This window comes from Lactuca saligna, chromosome 5, assembly GCF_052625555.1.
Source record: "Lactuca saligna cultivar CGN05327 chromosome 5, ASM5262555v1, whole genome shotgun sequence".
Lineage (NCBI taxonomy): Eukaryota > Viridiplantae > Streptophyta > Magnoliopsida > Asterales > Asteraceae > Lactuca > Lactuca saligna.
This window is the reverse complement of record NC_136421.1, coordinates 140,168,297-140,188,572: the sequence shown is the minus strand read 5'-3', so window position 1 is coordinate 140,188,572 and position 20,276 is coordinate 140,168,297.

Genomic DNA, 20,276 nt, shown 5'->3' with positions numbered 1-20,276 from the left:
ACAGGTGGAAAATAAGTGAAACCTTTACCCAAACGATGGACCCCGTCATTCAACAAAGTAGGGATGACAACCCCGGATCATTCTAGACAGTCCAGTGGAACACTAGCAACCTCGCAAGTTGTAGGTGTTGTGAACGATGTGCTCACCGGTGTAATCTATAAACCCATTGACATGTATTACGAGTTGACACTCGAAAACTATACGGTCAATAAATGAGATAAACTTGTTATTAATATGGGAGTATGGATTGAGCACAGTTTTAGATCCGGGAGTATGGATCAGGTAAAGCGATAAATATGTTATTAATCTGGGAGTATGGCTTATGACATAGTTAATTATCCTTAGTCCGGGAGTATGGATTGGGCACAATTTTAGATCAAGGACTATGGATAAGGTCAGGTGGTTACTTTTAGATTCTTGAGTATGGATCATATCAAAAGGTTAGCTTTAGATCCGGGAGTATAGATCAGGTAAAGAGATAAACTTGTTATTGATCTGGGAGTATGGATTAAGATATAGTTAATTGTCCCTTGTCCGGGAGTATGGATTGGGCACAATTTTAGATCCGGGAGTATGGATCAGATAAGGAGGTTACTTTTTGATCCTGAAGTATGGATCATATCAAAAGGTTAGCTTTAAATCCGAGAGTATGGATTATAGAAAAAGGTTAGTTTAGATCTGGGAGTATTGTCACACCCCCAAACCGTCAGGAAAACAACGGCGGAAACGTCTGGGGGCGGGAGACGTCATGTGTAGTATCACAACCATTGTACATAGTAAGCATAGTAAAAACAACCATTACATTAACATAAGAATATTTACATTTATTTGAAAGCAGAGAAAACATATTGTAACAACGCAAATTTTCAAACAAATTTTTCCATTTCAAATAAAGTGACTTTATTCAAACTAAATATAATTATTCCAAGTTTTAGGTCAAAATACAATCATAAAATCCCCAAGATCTCAAAATATCGAACAGTGTGTACGCATCACGTCGGCGCCTTCCCACGGTCCTCGCTAGTACCTGAAACACATACATAACAACTGTAAGCATAAATGCTTAGTGAGTTCCCCAGTATACTACTTACACATATACGCCTTTCCAGGCCCTGACCTTCTGGTCCACAACACAACGCCTTCCGGCCCATAACATATTCGCCTTCCGGCCCATAACATATTGCCTTCCGGCCCATAACATATTGCCTTCCGGCCCATAAAACATTCACAACACATATAATAATTAACTTACCACATATAGCACATATATCACATATCATATCCGACCTTCCGGTCACACAGTCAAACCCTTCCGGGTACAGTATAGTGAGAAGACTCACCTCGTGAATATCGAAAGCTAGCAACTCCTGAAATCACTCGTACTCGATCCTGCCGAGCTACAGACTCCTTATAATATCATATATCCCTTATTAACACTTTTATCATTCAAGACAACTGCCCCTAAGAAATCACATGTAGGTCAACTCTGGTCAACGGTCAACGGTCAACTTGACCGGACTCGGCGAGTGCTATGGCGACTCGGTGAGTCTAGACGTCTTCACCAATTCCCTGATGTTCCCTTTCTACTCGTCAAGTATCCGTCTTGACTCGATGAGTTCCTCGTGGAAGAATCGCGGGGCCACCCCGACTCCACTCGCCGAGTCTAAAGAACAGCTCGACGAGTCCCGGTTATTCTCCAAGCTACTCGCCGAGTCTGTTCATTGGACTCGGCGAGTCCATGCCATGCAATCGATCAAACTGCTTCCTAAGATCAGTATTGTCCCGACCATTCATAGATCTGGTCCTCCTAAGCTGGTCCATCACGTAATGCCTTCATTTAGGTGCTCATGCTACACCCCTCTCTTAATTCCCGAAATGCACAGGCATGGGACATTCTGGACCTCTAAAGATCCCAATACAGGGTTCCAATCGTTTGGGGACTAAGGTACATTCAATCTAGCCACCAAAAGGGTTCCATAAACCCTAAATCCATATACACATCAACATGGAAGAGTGTAATTCGATTTATTACCTGAATAACGTGTTCTCTGCGTCCCCAAACGTCAGAACGTGATTCTCTTGCTGTTCCTTTAGCAAAGCCCTTCTCTTCCTTGCACAACAACTCTTCCAACTCAACAATGACCTTCAATCCTTGCTCCAGATGCACACAATCGGTTTAGGGTTTTTCTCAGTAGGTTAAAAACGGACAATGACGGCCTATAAGTCCATTTTATACGTTCCAAAACCAAACGGACAAAAACGGACAATGAACAGCGCAGACTCGCCGAGTCCATATCTGGACTCGTCGAGTCCAGTCGCGAACCCGCGACCAAGTCTGTGGTCCTACTTGGCGAGTCTGGCTCCAACTCGCCGAGTCCCCTCTTAAAACACCCCAAAAACATAATTATAACAATACCTGAAATTCCGGGCTGTTACAACTCTCCCCCATTAGGACTAGACTTCACCCTCGAAGTCTCACTCTGCAAATAACTCCGGATGCTGCTCCCGCATCTCACGCTCCGGCTCCCAAGTCATCTCCGATCCTTTCCGGTGTTGCCACTGAACCAACACCAGAGGTAACTCCTTGTTCCTCAGAACCTTGATCTTCCAATCCCTGATGTCCACTGGTTTCTCGGCGTAATTCAGGCTCGCATCCACCTGAATATCCTCTAATGGAACCACTGCCGATTCATCGGCTATACACTTCCTCAACTGCGATACATGAAAAGTATTGTGGATCTGTCCCAACTCTGCTGGCAACTCCAACCGATAGGCTACCCGGCCTACCCTTGCAATCACACGAAATGGACCTATAAATCGGGGCCCCAACTTGCCCCTCTTCCTGAACCGGATCACTCCTTTCCAAGGAGAAACCTTCAGGAGAACGAAGTCGCCAACCTGAAATTCAAGCTCGGACCGGCGTCTGTCCGCATAACTCTTCTGTCGGCTCTGGGCGGTCAATAACCTCTGTCTAACCTACTAAATCTGCTCTGTCGTCTGAAGTACGATCTCTGTACTGCCCATCACTCTCTGTCCCACCTCTCCCCAGCAAATGGGGGTCCGACACCTCCTACCATACAACAACTCAAAAGGTGGCATACCAATGCTCGAATGATGGCTGTTGTTGTAGGAAAACTCTGCCAAGGGTAAATATGCATCCCAGCTACCCCCGAAATCTAACACACACGCTCGAAGCATGTCCTCCAGTGTCTGAATCGTCCGCTTGCTTTTACCGTCTGTTTGGGGATGGTATGCGGTGCTAAAATGCAGTTTAGTACCTAGCTCCTCATGAAATTTCTTCCAGAACCTGGAAGTGAAGCGTACATCACGGTCCGAAACAATCGAGATCGGCACTCCATGCCGAGATAGTACTTCCCTCACGTATATCTCCGCCAACTTCTCCGCTGATGAACTCTCCCTGATGGAAAGGAAGTGTGCACTCTTCGTCAACCTATCCACAATCACCCAAATTGCATCGACTCCCCTGGCAGTTCTCGGTAATTTGGTGATGAAATCCATAGTAATCTGTTCCCACTTCCACTCAGGAATCTCCAAAGGCTGCAACTTGCCATGCGGTCTCTGGTGCTCGGCCTTGACTCTACGGTAGGTCAAGCACCTCTCAACGAACGAGGCGACGTCTCTCTTCATACAGGGCCACCAGTATTCCTTCCTCAAGTCCAAATACATTTTCGTAGCACCGGAATGGATCGAGAATTTCGATCTGTGAGCCTCTTCCATCAAAGTAGCACGCGTACCGCCCACGAACGGTACCCAAATCCGACCCTGAAACGTCAGAAGTCCTCGACCATCCTTAACGAACTCTGAAATTAACCCAACGACTCGCTCTTTCTTCTGCATCTCGGATCTCACAGCCTCGGCCTGTTCCCCACGAATAGCATCCAACGACTCGCAATGGAGTGCTCTCCGCCCTGCGGCTCAATGCATCGGCTACCACATTAGCCTTGCCCGGGTGGTACAGGATTTCACAATCATAATCCTTGACCACATCCAACCACCTCCTCTGACGCATATTTAGGGTGGGCTGATCCATCAAATACTTCAAACTCTTATGGTCCGTGTATATCGTACAACGAACCCCATACAGGTAGTGACGCCAAATCTTGAGAGCGAACACTACTGCCCCCAACTCTAAATCGTGCGTGGGATATCTCGCCTCATGAGGCTTTAGCTGCCTCGATGCATAAGCTATCACATGACCTCTCTGCATCAACATTGCACCCAGTCCCGAAATCGATGCGTCACAATATACGACAAAATCTTCCATCCCTTCCGGGAGAGCTAATACCGGGGCTTCGCTCAGTCTCTGGCGAAGTGTCTCGAAGGAAGTCTGTTGCTCGGGTCCCCATGAGAATGCAACACCCTTCCGAGTCAATCTGGTGAGCGGCACTGCGATCTTGGAGAAATCCTTAATAAACCTCCGATAGTACCCCGCCAACCCAAGGAAACTCCTGATCTCAGAAGGTGACTTCGGTACCTCCCAACTCATCACAGCCTCCACCTTGGCCGGATCGACCAATATCCCTACCTGAGTAACAACATGTCCAAGAAATTGGACCTCCCGCAACCAGAAGTCACATTTGGAGAAGTTTGCATATAGTTTCTCCGACCTCAGTACCTCAAGGACCTCTCGCAAATGTCCCTCATGCTGCTCACTAGATCGCGAATACACTAGGATGTCGTCGATAAATACAATCACAGACCGATCCAGCATCGGCCTGCATACCCTGTTCATGAGGTCCATGAACACCGCCGGGGCATTGGTGAGCCCGAAAGGCATCACCACAAACTCGTAATGCCCATATCGCGTCATAAATGCTGTCTTCCGGACGTCCTCATCCCGCACTCTTACCTGATGGTACCCTGACCTCAGATTGATCTTGGAAAACCAAGATGCCCCTTGCAACTGATCGAATAAATCATCGATCCTCGGTAACGGGTAACGGTTCTTGACCGTCACTTTGTTCAACTCCCGGTAATCAATGCACATCGGTGTGCACCATCCTTCTTCTTGATAAACAGAATCGGTGCTCCCCACGGCGAGCTGCTCGGCCGAATAAATCCCTTCCCCAGCAACTCCTGGAGTTGCGAGGACAACTATTGCATCTCTGGAGGTGCGAGACGATAAGGCACCTTCGCAATAGGCGCAGCCCCCGGAATCAGGTCGATACCAAACTCTACTTGCCTCGCAGGAGGTACTCCCGGCAGCTCCTCGGGAAAAACATCTGGAAACTCGCGCACCACTGGGACCTCCTCCACTGACCTCGGTCTCTCGGAAGCCTCCCGCGTATCCATCACATACGCCACAAAACCCTTACATCCCTGCTGTAGACATTGCCTCGCCCTAGCGGCCGAACAAAAAGCTGATCCCGAACGGGTACCCTCGCCGTACACCGTAAGAACTCCCCCACTAGGGTCTCGTATAGTCACCAGCTGACGCTCACAGTCGATGACAGCGCTGAATCGACTCAACCAGTCCATGCCCACGATGACACAGACATCACCCATCGCAATAGGAATTAGGTCAATCGGAAACTCAACCCCGAAAATCTCTAGTACGCATCCCCGAAGAACCTCTGTGGCACAAACCACCCTCTCGGCTGCTATAGAAACGCTCAGAGGCTGACTTAACGGCTCACGACTAATGTTGATATGCTGACTAAAAGCTAAAGATACAAAGGACCTACTCGCACCCGAGTCAAATAACACTAGAGCAGGCATAGAGTTCACAAGAAAAGTACCTACACATATATTACCATAAGCATAACATTTCGACTTTAAATAAATACGTGAATTACAGCATACCTGCCATAACATCGGTCGCAACGCGGACCTCCTCCGCAGTCAGCTGAAAGGCTCTCCCGCGAGCCCTCGAGGCGTCGACCTTCGTCGGTCGAGTCTCAGTAGTCCTGGTAGTAGGTGTAGATCCTTGACGAAGCTGCGGGCACTCGGCCTTCCGATGGCCTGTCTGGTTGCAATGAAAACAAACCATAAACCCCTTAGGACAATCCCTGGCAATGTGTCCTTCCTTGCCACACTTGTAGCAACCACCAGCTCGACACGCCCCATCGTGACCCTTGCCGCACTTTCCGCAAGTGCGGCCCTTCGGACCTCCCATCCTCAAATCGGCGGACTTGGTCCGCTTGGCTTCCGGCTGAGACTGAGCCGGCCGCCGGTCCATCTGCCGAGACTCGGCCTCCTCCCTGGCCTGGGTCTCCAACTCGATCTCGCGTTTCCTGGCATTCGCCTGAAGCTCCGTAAAAGTACGATAGGTGGAGTTCGACACAAACTCCCGGATATCCCTCCTCAAAACACCCAAGTACCGACTCATCCGCGACTGCTCTGTAGACACCAGCTCGGGACAGAACATCGCCCTCTCATGAAACTTCCGCGTGACCACCGCAACCGAATCAGTACCCTGCTTAAGGGTCAAGAACTCCTGAATCAATCGTTCCCTCTCCACTGGGGGAACGTACTCGTCCCTGAACATGGCAGTAAACCTCTCCCATGTCACTGCTGTAATCTCCGCCAAAGTGAAGTTCGCCGTCACGAACTTCCACCAATCCTTCGCTCCCAGACGGAGCTAGTTCAAAGCGAACCGTACTCTCAGGTGCTCCGGGCATGAGCAAGTGTAAAAGCACCCTTCAATATCGGTGATCCACCTCATTGCAGCAATCGGATCCTGCGTCCCATCGAACTCAGGGGGTTTCGTGTTGCTGAACTCCCAGAATAGCAACGGGTCGCCCCCTTGTGGCCTGGCAGCGGCCACAGCTGCGGTAGCGGCAGCGGCTGCAGCTTCAGTCAGTGCGGCGTACCGCTCTTCGAACGTCTCCATCAGGGTGGTCTTAATGGACCAAAACATCTCCGGGATCTCAGCCCGGATTGCTGCAGCTACCTCCTCCTGAATCATCTGACGAATATCCTCGTCGCTCACACTGCTCGAACTCGCCCCGTGGCGTGTTGTAACCATGATGTCTCTGAAATACAACATAAAATTATCAGAGACTCTATCAAGTACAATTGCACTCGATAACGCAACCCTACTCAGTCTCCGATATCTAGGGATTCTTACTTGGGTCTCCCACCGACCTGGTGTCTTCGGTAGTACGGGCCCAATACTACTGACCACACCGTATCAGCATTCGTCCCAAATCTTCCTCCCCAAACCCCGAAAAGTGAGTACTCTACTTTTGATATGCACTATCTACCTGCACGCTATCAAATATCTCATATCGGCAAACTCCCTAGACTAAGGCATCACAAATCAGGCCACTCTAGTCCTATCATGAATACCTAGTCTTCTAGCATGCATAACAATTCATAATTCATTGCATAACATAACATTGTAAGGTATTCTGGGGATCTTTACCGTTCGGGCGCTGGCTGATCGTACACACTGCTTGTTTCTTGTTTACCACATGATCATTTGTAAAAAAATACGCCTTTATTTTATTTTATTTTATTTTTTTTTAATTTTCCTCGAATCCTCGGTTTGAGTTCAGTTACACCCGAAGGTACACCCGAATCCCTCAAACCAAGGCTCTGATACCAATTGTAACAACGCAAATTTTCAAAAAAAAATTTCCATTTCAAATAAAGTGACTTTATTCAAACTAAATATAATTATTCCAAGTTTTAGGTCAAAATACAATCATAAAATCCCCAAGATTTCAAAATATCGAACAGTGTGTACGCATCACGCCGACGCCTTCCCACGGTCCTCGCTAGTACCTGAAACACATACATAACAACTGTAAGCATAAATGCTTAGTGAGTTCCCCAGTATACTACTTACACATATACGCCTTTCCAGGCCCTGACCTTCCGGTCCACAACACAACGCCTTCCGGCCCATAACATATTCGCCTTCCGGCCCATAACATATTGCCTTCCGGACCATAACATATTGCCTTCCGGCCCATAAAACATTCATAGCACATATAATAATTAACTTACCACATATAGCACATATATCACATATCATATCCGACCTTCCGGTCACACAGTCAAACCCTTCCTGGTACAGTATAGTGAGAAGACTCACCTCGTGAATATCGAAAGCTAGCAACTCCTGAAATCACTCGTACTCGATCCTGCCGAGCTACAGACTCCCTATAATATCATATATCCCTTATTAACACTTTTATCATTCAAGACAACTGCCCCTAAGAAATCACATGTAGGTCAACTCTGGTAAACGGTCAACGGTCAACTTGACCGGACTCGGCGAGTGCTATGGCGACTCGGCGAGTCTAGATGTCTTCACCAATTCCCTGATGTTCCCTTTCTACTCGTCGAGTATCCGTCTTGACTCGACGAGTTCCTTGTGGAAGAATCGCGGGGCCACCCCGACTCCACTCGCCGAGTCTGAAGAACAGCTCGACGAGTCCCGGTTATTGTCCAAGCTACTCGCCGAGTCTGTTCATTGGACTCGGCGAGTCCATGCCATGCAGTCGATCAAACTGCTTCCTAAGATCAGTATTGTCCCGACCATTCATAGATCTGGTCCTCCTAAGCTGGTCCATCACGTAAGGCCTTCATTTAGGTGCTCATGCTACACCCCAAGACTTATAATTTACATAATGACTTAAGGCATAAGGATTCCAATCCAAAACCTCTCTTAATTCCCGAAATGCACAGGCATGGGACATTCTGGACCTCTAAAGGTCCCAATACAGGGTTCCAATCGTTTGGGGACTAAGGTACATTCAATCTAGCCACTAAAAGGGTTCCATAAACCCTAAATCCATATACACATCAACATGGAAGAGTGTAATTTGATTTATTACCTGAATAACGTGTTCTCTGCATCCCCAAACCTCAGAATGTGATTCTCTTGCTGTTCCTTTAGCAAAGCCCTTCTCTTCCTTGCACAACAACTCTTCCAACTCAACAATGATCTTCAATCCTTGCTCCAGATGCACACAATCGGTTTAGGGTTCTTCTCAGTAGGTTAAAAACAGATAATGACGGCCTATAAGTCCATTTTATACGTTCCAAAACCAAACAGCTAGGGTTTCCGCTTGACAACGCAGACTCGCCGAGTCCATATCTGGACTCGTCGAGTCCAGTCGCGAACCCGCGACCAAGTCTGTGGTCCTACTCGGCGAGTCTGGCTCCAACTCGCCGAGTCCCCTCTTAAAACACCCCAAAAACATAATTATAACAATACCTGAAATTCTGGGTTGTTACACATATGTTTAGGTACATCAGTATATGCAAAAGTAAAGACAAGACTACTACATGTGCTCCATCTTCTACAAAGGTGAACGAGGTACCTGTCTATCGTTGACCTGAGAATACAAGTAGTTTAAAAGAATATCAGCATAAAGCTGGTGAGTTCATTAGTATGATTTTGTATTGAAAACTAGTCACTGATTTTGTGAAAATACTTCATTTTCATTAAAAGTACATGTCGTTAGTATCAAAAACCTTTGTTACCAAGTTCTGAAATATGTATGCATGTTCTCCAAGAAAATCCAATATTTTCTAACATCTTTGTTGGTTTCAGTTTGAGAAATATGTTCTATTAGGAAAACCCCTGGTTACCCACCAGTATGTAATGTAAGTTCGTTAAGAAACCCTAGATACCACCAGTATGTATAGTAGTTTTATTCTTAATATAAAACCATAGAAGAATGAAATCCCATAAAAAAAGTTGGTTAATACTATTGTGAGTTCGTATAACCATACTAACATGACCCGTGACCTCCTTGAGGTTCTTCAGGCATCGTTAAATTACAAAATTTGTCACCCCAGGCGTGCCCGCCTAACTATAGCTAGCAGTTCAGGTGTGGGATTGTCGGTCCCGAATAGATCCATCCACAAATTTCACACTCTCCCTCTAGGCGACTTTGGTTATACTACTGGAGAGGATTTATTGGTATCCCAAGGGGCATAACGAAGATAAGTCTCACAATCCTCTGTTAATTAGTTTACGTTCTGTTTGGTTGTTCTCAAGTTCGAAATTGTTTATAACGGTGTAGAGTATAAATAATTATTCACAAGGTAATTATTTAGCATGGTACACTAGGTTTATATTCGTAGTAATGAATAAGCTAAATCTGTCATAGTTTATATGTTTGACTTTGCATGAAATTCGAATCTGTAAAACATGTAATGAAATCCCCAAACAATAGCCATTACAGTTTGAATGGTTGGTTATGTTCTTGTGCTATATTAAAAACTATGTAATTATGTTTAGAAAGCTTCCCTTATGCTCCGCATATTACAAAAGGGATAAATGTATCTAAATGATTGATAGAAAACCATTGTAATTATATCAGTTTTTAAAATATAAAATCCTTTATGTTCTGCTTGTATTCCCCCTCTGAAAACATGAAAACTCAGAAAAGTGTAGGGGTATGAACTCACCTGCAGTGAGTGGAATGGATGGAAGTGCCGGATAGGATGCCAGGTGTCAAGTATGGACTTGAACACACGCGAGGATCCTATGTAACATGAAGTTATACATAATTTTATCTAATTAGTTATTTAGTTACTAATTAAGTAAGCAAAGACAATCGAATGCATGAAAACACTTTATTTCAAGTGTTAGGAGTGATATAGGTTGCATCTAAGGAGTGTATGGCCTCATTATGGAGTTTACACATCAAGTGGTAGCCCTTAGGGGTGTTTATGGTTTCAACACCATATCCCCTATGAGTTTATGGCCGTAAACTGATGGGAATGATGACATTGGGTTCTCAAAGGTCATAAACTACTCAAGGAATTAAGCTAGACTCGAATCAAGGGCTTAGGAAGTGATTGGGGCTCCAAACGACCCTTCTTTTGAGTTTACGGTCGTAAACACATGAGTTTACGGCCGTAACATATTTGTCATTTCCTTTCATGATTTGGTGCTTCTAGGGTAAGCATGCAAAGTTCTATCCACTTATACAAGTCATAGAAGGTGTTAAGGGCATTTTAACACCCTTAGAGGGTGTTTACCGTTTTGGGATATTCCCCAAACGTAAACTCATGTTTACCCCCTTCATTTCAAGTTTTGGGGTTCTTAGATCATTCATGCAAGTTTCTAGGTCATTAGATAAGCATAGGAAGGGTTTTGGGGCATCAAAACCCCCTTTTGGGATGTTTATAGTTTTGGGAGGCTCCCAAACTGTAAACCCATGTTCTTGGGATTTTTGGGTGATTAAACCATGGATTTGCAAGTACGCTAAGCAAACAACAAGCTAGGAGGGGCTTACTTACTTACGTGAAGCTTGAAGGAGTGTTTCTCGATCGAAAACCGAATTGTAGAGAGAGAGAGTAGACAAAGTTCCTAGAGTGTGAAAAGGTTGGAATGCTGGCCACTCAACCCTTATATAGGGTGAGTTTACAGCCAGGAGGTGGGGTCCACCTAACACCGACATCAAACAGAGTTTGTGGCTGTACCCGATTTTATGGCCGTAACCCGACTTGGTCGTGAACTAGGAACTTTACAAAGGAAATCGAGGGTATTTTTACGTGATTTTATTGCTTTCCAATGCAGACGAAAATACAACTAAAATGTCAATTGATTTACATAGCCCAAAATTTAACGAAAATTTTTAATAAAAATAAGTTTTATTAGCAGAAGTGGGTTACAGTAACGCAATAAGTTTTGGGTTGTCACATCATTCCCCCGCTAGAGGAAATTTCGTCCTGAAATTTGGAATTAAGATACAAATCACGGATTTGGAAAGAGTTGTGGATATTTCTGTTTTATTGAATCTTCACGCTCCCAAGTGTATCCAGGTCCCCGCTTGGCATTCCAGCGAACCTTCACTATCGGGATGCGGCTTTGCTTTGTACATTTGATCTCCAGCTCCATGATTTCGATAGGTTCTTCCAAAAAGTTGAGGTTTTCATTAACTTCAATTTCGTCAAGAGGGACTACAAGAGTTTCGTCAGATAAGCACTTCATAAGATTTAAAACATGGAAGACAGGGTGAATATTGTTAAGCTCTTGCGGTATTCAGAGTTTGTATGCTACTGGACCGATCCTAGCAAGGATCTTAAAAGGTCCTATGTACCTTGGGTTAAGCTTTCCACGCTTTCCAAAGCGTATCTTGCCTTTCCAGGGAGAGACCTTCAGCAGGACACGATCTCCAACCTGGAACTCCAAGGGTTTTCATCGTTTATCAGCATAGCTCTTTTGTCTGTCCCTAGAGGCTCTCAATCATTCTCTGATTTGGATGATCTTTTCAGTAGTCTCACAGATGATTTCAGGACTAGTGAGGGTGCTGTCGGGGACTTGACCTTTGGCTAGCTGCGTGTCGCCCACCTCGGCCCAACACATAGGGGATCTGCACTTGCGACCATATAGGGTTTTGAATGGAGCAACCTTCATACTGGTGTGGTAACTGTTGTTGTAAGAGAACTCAACCAAGGGTAAGTGAGTGTCCCACGACTTGCCAAAATAGATGACACATGCTCTCAACATGTCATCTAAGGCCTGGATGGTTCACTCACTCTATCCATCTGTCTGAGGATGATAAGTTGTGCTCATGTCTAGTTTAGTTCCAAGAGCCTTCTGCAAGGACTGCCAAAATCTCAACGTAAACTTGCTATCTCGACCGAAGATAATGGATGCAGGCACACTGTGCAGTCGGACTATTTCTTGAATGTAGATTCGCATGATCCTTTCCATCTTGAACGATTCTTTAGTTGGTAGGAAGTGGGCGGATTTTTTCAACCGATCGACAATTACCCAAATGGTATCATACACACTTGGAGATTTGGGTGATTTGGAAATGAAATCCATAGAAATCAACTCCCGCTTCCACTCAGGTATCTCAGTCTTCTGGAGTAGACCTGAGGGTTTCTGATATTCGACCTTCACATTGGTGCAAGTCAGACACTTACCCACGAAGGTAGCGATTTCAGCTTTCATGTTTGGCCACCAATATAGTTTCTTGAGATCCAGGTACATCTTATATGAACCTGGGTGCATGGAGTATCTAGTCTTGTGAGCTTCGTTCATGACAACCTCTCTGAAACCTCCAAACTTTGGGGTGCATATCCAATCCATGAAATATTAGACTCCATCTCCATTGATCTCAAGATTCTTATCCATTCCCCTCAAGGCCTCATTCAACACGTTCTCTGGTTTTAGGGCTTCCAACTGAGCCTCTCGGATTTGTGCGGATAAGTGGGAATGGATGGTCATTGTCGGTGTCTTCACCTTGCGGCCTGAGCTCTCTTTTCGGCTAAGGGCATCTGCCACGACATTGGTCTTGCCGGGATGGTAGCGGATTTCGCACTCATAGTCATTGAGCAGCTCTACCCATCGCCGTTGTCTCATATTTAAGTGTTTCTAATCAAAGATGTGTTATAAGCTTTTATGGTTAGTGAAAATTGTGCACTAGGTTCCATAAAGGTAATGTCTCCAAATCTTCAGTGCGAAGACCACTACTCCCAACTCCAGATCTTGAGTTGTATAATTGAGTTCATGTGCTTTCAGTTGTCTCGAGGCATAATCAATAACCTTTCCTTGCTGCATAAGCACACAGCCTAAGCCCTGGTGATGAGATTAAGCAAACCTTTAATCTATAAAGATCGATTAGATCTTGAACAAGTAGGTAAACAATGACGATATGAACACATTAAAAAGAACAAGACAGGATTGAATCAAACGTGTCAAATGATTAAACAAAATCCTCAGAAGAGCTCGATTAAGAACATCAACTGTAGAGGATTGGAAGGTTACAAGAACGATCAAAGAAACCTTTTGTCGTCTAGATGAATCGTTATTTTCAGATCTCTAAAACCTTAACCTAATATGCATGCAAGCGTAAACTTATATACAAAACATAAAAGGCTCACGGTTGGACACGCCCAAACCGGAATACAAAATAGCATAATCAGATGAGCCCAAAAGACGCAATATTCAAAGCCCAACAATCTCTCCCTTTGCGTCAATTTGGAGTGATACCTTCACTCTCTTTTCAAAGCAGAGGGCTTCTTTACCGTTTCAAAAATTTTCGGTATCAAAGCCAGGATATGATGCCTGAAGGTAATATACCAACGAAGCATATCTGTAAAGTTCTTCTTGTCTGCTGTTGGGTTCTGTTTGCATCGGTGAATGATATTGATGATGTGCTCCAGACACTCTGTAGAAAACAGTTGCTTGTCTACCAAAGCAAACAGAAACTTATGCTTGTCGCCCCTGGTGAACATAACCGTCAGATTGGAAGAATCAATTTGCCCCAACTTCCTTTTATGAACATCTCCGGTCTTGGAAGTGGGCTTGACAGTGGGTTTCTTGTTCATCACTTTTGCTATTTCCTGATCCATAGTGGCGAGCTCATGGACGTAGGAAGCCAACATTCTTTTAAGATGAGAAAGAATTGGTTCATATTCTCTCTGGTTGGAGAGAAGAATGTTGTATAGCAAGATCCAATCGTGCGGGTTCAGACTAGGAAGATCTGCCAGAGAAATAAGATGTTCGGTGTTGGCCATTCCTCTGTTGATTTTGAAATTGATGTTCACAAATTTCCCAGCCTGGGTTGGTTTCAGTACCTTGACTTTAATAATTTTCTGGGCACTCCATGTCAAGTACTGTGGTTGACCGAATTTCAGATAGAAATCGATGAGCTCTCTGTCAACCTTCGGGTTCGGATGAGGGACATTGGCAGTGACATCAAAGCAGTGAAATGTGAAGGCTTTGCGCGTAATGGGCATGTCGAACTGCGAGTCTCTTGAATTTTCACACTCAAAAGATGCAATCGGTTCCAACCAATAAATAGAAGGAAACTCAATCGCTTGAGTGATGAGTGTGTCTCTGTCCCAATCTGGGAACAGAGTCTTTTTAGCTTGAATAGCCTCCTCATCCTCCCTGATTTTCCTTTCTCTGGCCTCGGCCTCACGAGCTATCTTTAAAGTTTCATCAAGCTCTTTGTCCCTTTTCTTGCGTTGAAGAGCTTCAGTGATGGTTTCGCCTGATTCTGATTCGCTCTCAACTAGGACTTGTTTACCAGAACCCGAAGCTACATTACCCTTCGGTTCTGTTTTGGACACACCTTCCTCTCCCCCTTGTCTCGGAAGAACAAGCTTTGCCGAGACACCCTTCATTTCACTTAAGATAGTAATTGCAGGAAGGAGTTTTGCCTGGAGATGTTGACGAATAGTGAGGGTTAGGAAGGGATCATGGGAGTCAAGAACGCATGTTAACATATTTTTAACGTCACCAGCGCAACGTTGAAGAACTGCCCGCGGAGTTTGAAGCAAAGTTATTTCTTGTTGTGCCTGGGCCAGTTGGATCTTTTGTAAATCAATAGTCGCCTGGTGTTTTATAAGTTCTTCCTTCAGGGTGCTCTCGGCTGCCAGAGAGGCAAAACGTGAATCCAAAGATTTGAGGAATGAAGTGGATTTAGTTTTGAGGTCAGCACGCAGAGCCTCAAATTTGCTGGTTTCTCCCTGAAGGGTAGCTGAAAAAGAGTCTACTGACGCTTGAAATTTGGAAGCATTAGAGTCAGCATGAGCCTTGAGAGAATCAAGAAAGATCTGAGTTGTATGAACAACCTCATAAACTTCCTTAGTGGCTTTGGAGCATGAGGCCGCTGAATTATCTACGGCGTCAATGGAACGATCCAAGGCTTCGGTGTAAGTCTGGATCGCAGACTCTATAAAGGCTTTCAGCACAACACCCCCATAGGCTTTACTGTCAGCCAGCAGACTGTCAAGTTTGGCGTGAATTTCCTGAAGCTGCTGACTTGACGCAGGGGTATCTGCATCGGTGTCGGTAGGTATCCGGTAGGGGCTGTAATAGATGGAATCGAAGTCTTCATCATCACCCCCTAAGGTAGCACCGGAGTTGGAAGATGGAGAAGGGGAGGAGGGAGGGTTGATGACCGGGGTTTCAACCACAGAAGCAGCCCCCGTATCAGATACGTTGACCATTACTGGTGGTTGGGTAGTGGTGATGGTAACAGATTCGGTGATAATAGGCTTGGAGATAGAGGATGAAGGTTGAGAAACAGAGAAGGGAATATTAGGTTCTGTTGTGGTTTGGGGAATTGATGTTGGAACAGAACTTGTGACTTTCTATTTGGGTGATTGAGTTGGGGTTGGAAATTTTGGGGAAGTAGGAGGAGAAGGTGATTTGGTTATTTGGGGAGATTTAGGTGGGGAGGGTGAGTTGGGAATACGAGTAGAGACTGGTGAGGATGGTTGTTGTGGAGACGAAACGGGTGTAGTTTCGGTTTGAGGATCAGCAACTTCTGTTTCGGATGGTGCATTCGGTTCTGATTCAGAAGAAGGAGATCCTTTGGCTCTTTTAGCCATCTTCTTTACCTTTTTCGATTTGGATTGAGAAGGTGCCTCTGCCTCGGATTTGCGTTTGGAGGACCTTCTCTTTTTCTCCTTTTGTGGTGCGGTTTCTTTCTTCTCCGCCTTCTCCTTTTTGCTCACTCTCTTGCCCCGGTTAGCAAGCTGATCCAGGGCCTCAAGAGCAACACGTTGTTCCTCAAAAAGAACCCTAGGAGGCAAGGGGGTCCTTGAGTTGTAGTCCGCCATGATCTTGCTGTGGGGCGTGACGCATCTATACATGGACTCAGGGATTAGTCCATAGTGAAGGAACTTACTTGGATCTGAGACTATGATTTTCTTGGTGTGGTAAGTGGCAATTGAAGCCGTAAGAACATCCTTCATTACTGGGATGTCAAGAGAATCAATAGCCCTTCTGGTGATAAGGGTCCAAAACCTGCCGCAAGAAATCTCGGAGTGCCTGGCAGTAGTGTTGAGACTCTGAACCACTTGAGCCCAGATGATAGACCCATAGTCAAGATTAATGCCATTGTAAAGACCGTACAGGATTGTTAGAAACCCTTTGCTTGTGGTGTCGGAACCACCACATCTCTCCGCTAAACCCTTAATCAAAAGGGTAAGCAATCCGTTCCACTGAGATGGAAGACAGGATTTCTTGACTTTGGCAATAGAGGTTAGAACATCTGTATACCCCATCTCATACATCATCGTAAATATCTGGGCGGTGGTGATGAAGTCCGGTGAGATAACAGAGGAGTCGACGGCAAGCCCTAGAAGAGAGCAAAACCGTGTTTTGGATACTGAAGTCTTCTTGTCGTGAATAGTGAAGAAGATGCGGTCTTTGTGCCTATCATAACTGGCCGTGGTGTAGACTTGGGAGAGCAGGGACATAGGAACAGCCTCCACTTGCGTAAGTGCTAACACCAGTTGGGAATATTTGAGGCATTACACCACGTATAGCATGTATGAGTCATAGAGGAATGGAGACATCTCTATGATCATGTTCTGATTTGGTTTGATTGAGAGTAAAGAAGAAGATGCAGATTGATCGTGAGCGGAAGAAGAAGTCGCCATTGTTGAGTTTTGGAAGAAGATGAATAGTGGTAACTTTTTCAGAGAGATAATGCTTGAGAGGTAACTGCCAAAGAACACGATCACGTCTTATTTATACCGTTCACAGGAGAGAGAAAACCGTGATGATGAAAAAACCAAAACGTTGCCTGAAAAAGTGCGATTGGAAGTTATGGTGTATCCCAGGAATACGTCAGCACACGTGGGTGTGAAATGAATCCTTTGCACGCGCCCAAATCTTTTTCGTACCGTTTGAAATTCCTTGTGCCCTTGTTTGGTTACAACTGAAACTTAGAACCATGTGCCAAACAGCAATTAGAATGTTGAAAAAAAAATTCCGTGCATAAGAGTGTGAAAGACAAAGAAATAAATCAAATGTGTTTGGAAGTGGGTGTTGTCTAGATAGAAGACAGAAAGCAGAAGATTCCGGGCAAGAATCGCTTCCTTCAAAGCCAAGAGAGACCTGAAGTGTTTGTGTGGTTTCCCGAGAAATACGATCAGTTGTCTTTAAAGAAACAATGAAAGGCATCTTTTGTTGATGGCTAAAGGGTGGCTGAACTCAAACCAAACATTAAGTCTTGACATAAAACTGAGTGTTGGTAGAGTTACCTGTGAGACCGATGTGATCTGTTGAACAGGTAGGTGGGAAGTATTTCGTGATAAGAATGATATAGACAGAAATCTCAAAAAAAATTAACCTGGACCTCTTTGGGAAGAAATGTCTTAGGACAAGAGAATTTCATAAAAGATCACGCATAAAGAAAAAGAGATTTCCAAGTGAAAGCTTGACTTAATTACTCACCGTCAATTCATTTTAGGTGTTGGATTTTGGGTTTCACTTAGAACGTGGTAAACGAATCTAAGATCATAAACACAGATTTTGTGCAACCATAAGCCTCAGTGGTAAAGACTGAGAGCATCAAGGGTTACTTTGGGGAGCGAATGCAAATGAAGAAGTTGAAGAGATGGTTAAGAGACGGAACGTACCTTCTGCTACAGAAATGGGACAAAGCAGAGCAACTCATGTTTCAGATGAGTAAAAGAAGGTATCTCTACACCGAGTATGAGAGAATAGCCTGATTGGGAAGAAACGATAGGTATTCATCGAATCATTAAGGCATGCTCGAGGTCATACAGGCTTGAGACAACATACAGCAGCATGCTTCTAGGGATGTCTAACTAGTCTGATAAAAATAAAACATACCTGGATGAACATTACATAAGGAGATGCTTGTATTCACTCGTGCAAAAAGTACACATACTAGAAATATAAAATATTTTTGTAGTTTTGAAATTTACTTAGAGATAAATAAATACTGAAAGACAACATATTTTTGTAAGTTTGGAATTTTCTGAGAAATAAAGAAAAACAGAAGGATAAAATATTTTTGTTAATTTGGAATTTTCTGAAAAAGAAATAAAAAACAGAAAGATAAAATTTGTACAAAAGAAAGAAGCAGAGATAGACCGAACGATCTAAGTATTTCGGTGATGGTTTTACAATCAGGAAGAACCGAGCGGTCTGTTTGGATTGGATCTGTGAATCTTTTAGAACAGAGAGAGACCGAGCGTTCTGAGCGCCTTTAGATTGCAGAGACAGAGAGGGACCGAGCAGTCTGGTTGTTTCGGTTCCGTTATTTCACCAGAGCAGAGAGTGACCGAGCGGTCTGGTTGGTTCGGTTCCTTTATTTTACCAGAGCAGAGAGTGACCGAGCGGTCTGTTAGCTTTGGTTCCATTAAAGCGCCAAAGCAGAAAGCAACAGAGCGGTCTGTTGGCTTCGGTTCCTGATTCTTAAATAGAGACTTGAGGATTTGGGACCGATTCTGCAACCATCATACCTAAGCCTTGCAATATTTGATTGAATGATGCTTCAGGAAGAGCTTTTGTAAAGACGTCAGCCAGTTGATCAGTGGTTCGTACGAAGTGAACTTCGACGTTTCCATCTTCCACGTGATCTTTGATGAAGTGATACCTCAGTGCTATGTGTTTGGTTTTGGAGTGTTGCACTGGGTTATGATAGATCCTAATTGCACTTTCAGAGTCACAATATAGTGGGATCTTCTTCATATTTAGTCCGTAATCTCAAAGTTGACTTTGGATCCAAATCACTTGTGATGTGCAGGATGCAGCTGCAATATATTCCGCTTCGGCAGTAGACAACGACACGCACGTTTGTTTCTTGGATTGCCAGCTGACTAGCTTCCCGTCAAGAAATTGACAACCACCAGTTGTGCTTTTACGGTCAAGTCCACATCCTCCGAGGTCAACATTAGAATAGGCTTGAACAAAGAAGCCTGAGTTGGATGGATACCAAAGACCTAAGGAGGTGGTTCGCTTGAGATATCGTAAGATATTCTTCATTGCAAGCATGTGAGGTTCACGTGGGTTTGCCTGAAATCGAGCACAATAACACACATAAAACATGATATCAGGTCTGCTAGCAGTTAGATACATTAATGAGCCAATCATTTGACGATAGAGCGTGATATCAACAGCCGGTTTGTCTAGGGATGGGGTAAGCTCGGTGCCGAATGCCATTGGGACTTTAACTTTTGAGTCTCCCATCATACCAAACTTTGCTAGGAGAGTCTTCGTGTAAGCTTCCTGATTAATAAAGATGCCTTCGGGTCCCTGTCTTATGTTTAAACCAAGGAACAAGTTAATTGGACCCATTGAGCTCATTTCAAACTTAGTCTCCATCAGCTTTCTGAATTCAGCCGTTAAGTTGGGATTCGTGGAGCCAAAGATGATGTCATCGACATAAATTTGAACTATCATAAGGTGGTTACCTTCCTTTTTGCGAAAGAAGGTTGGGTCAACCGAACCTTGTTTGAATTTAGACATCTTTAAAAATTTTGTAAGCGTTTCATACCAGGCTCTCGGAGCTTGTTTAAGGCCGTACACAGCTTTATCCAGAATATAGCAATGATTTGGATGC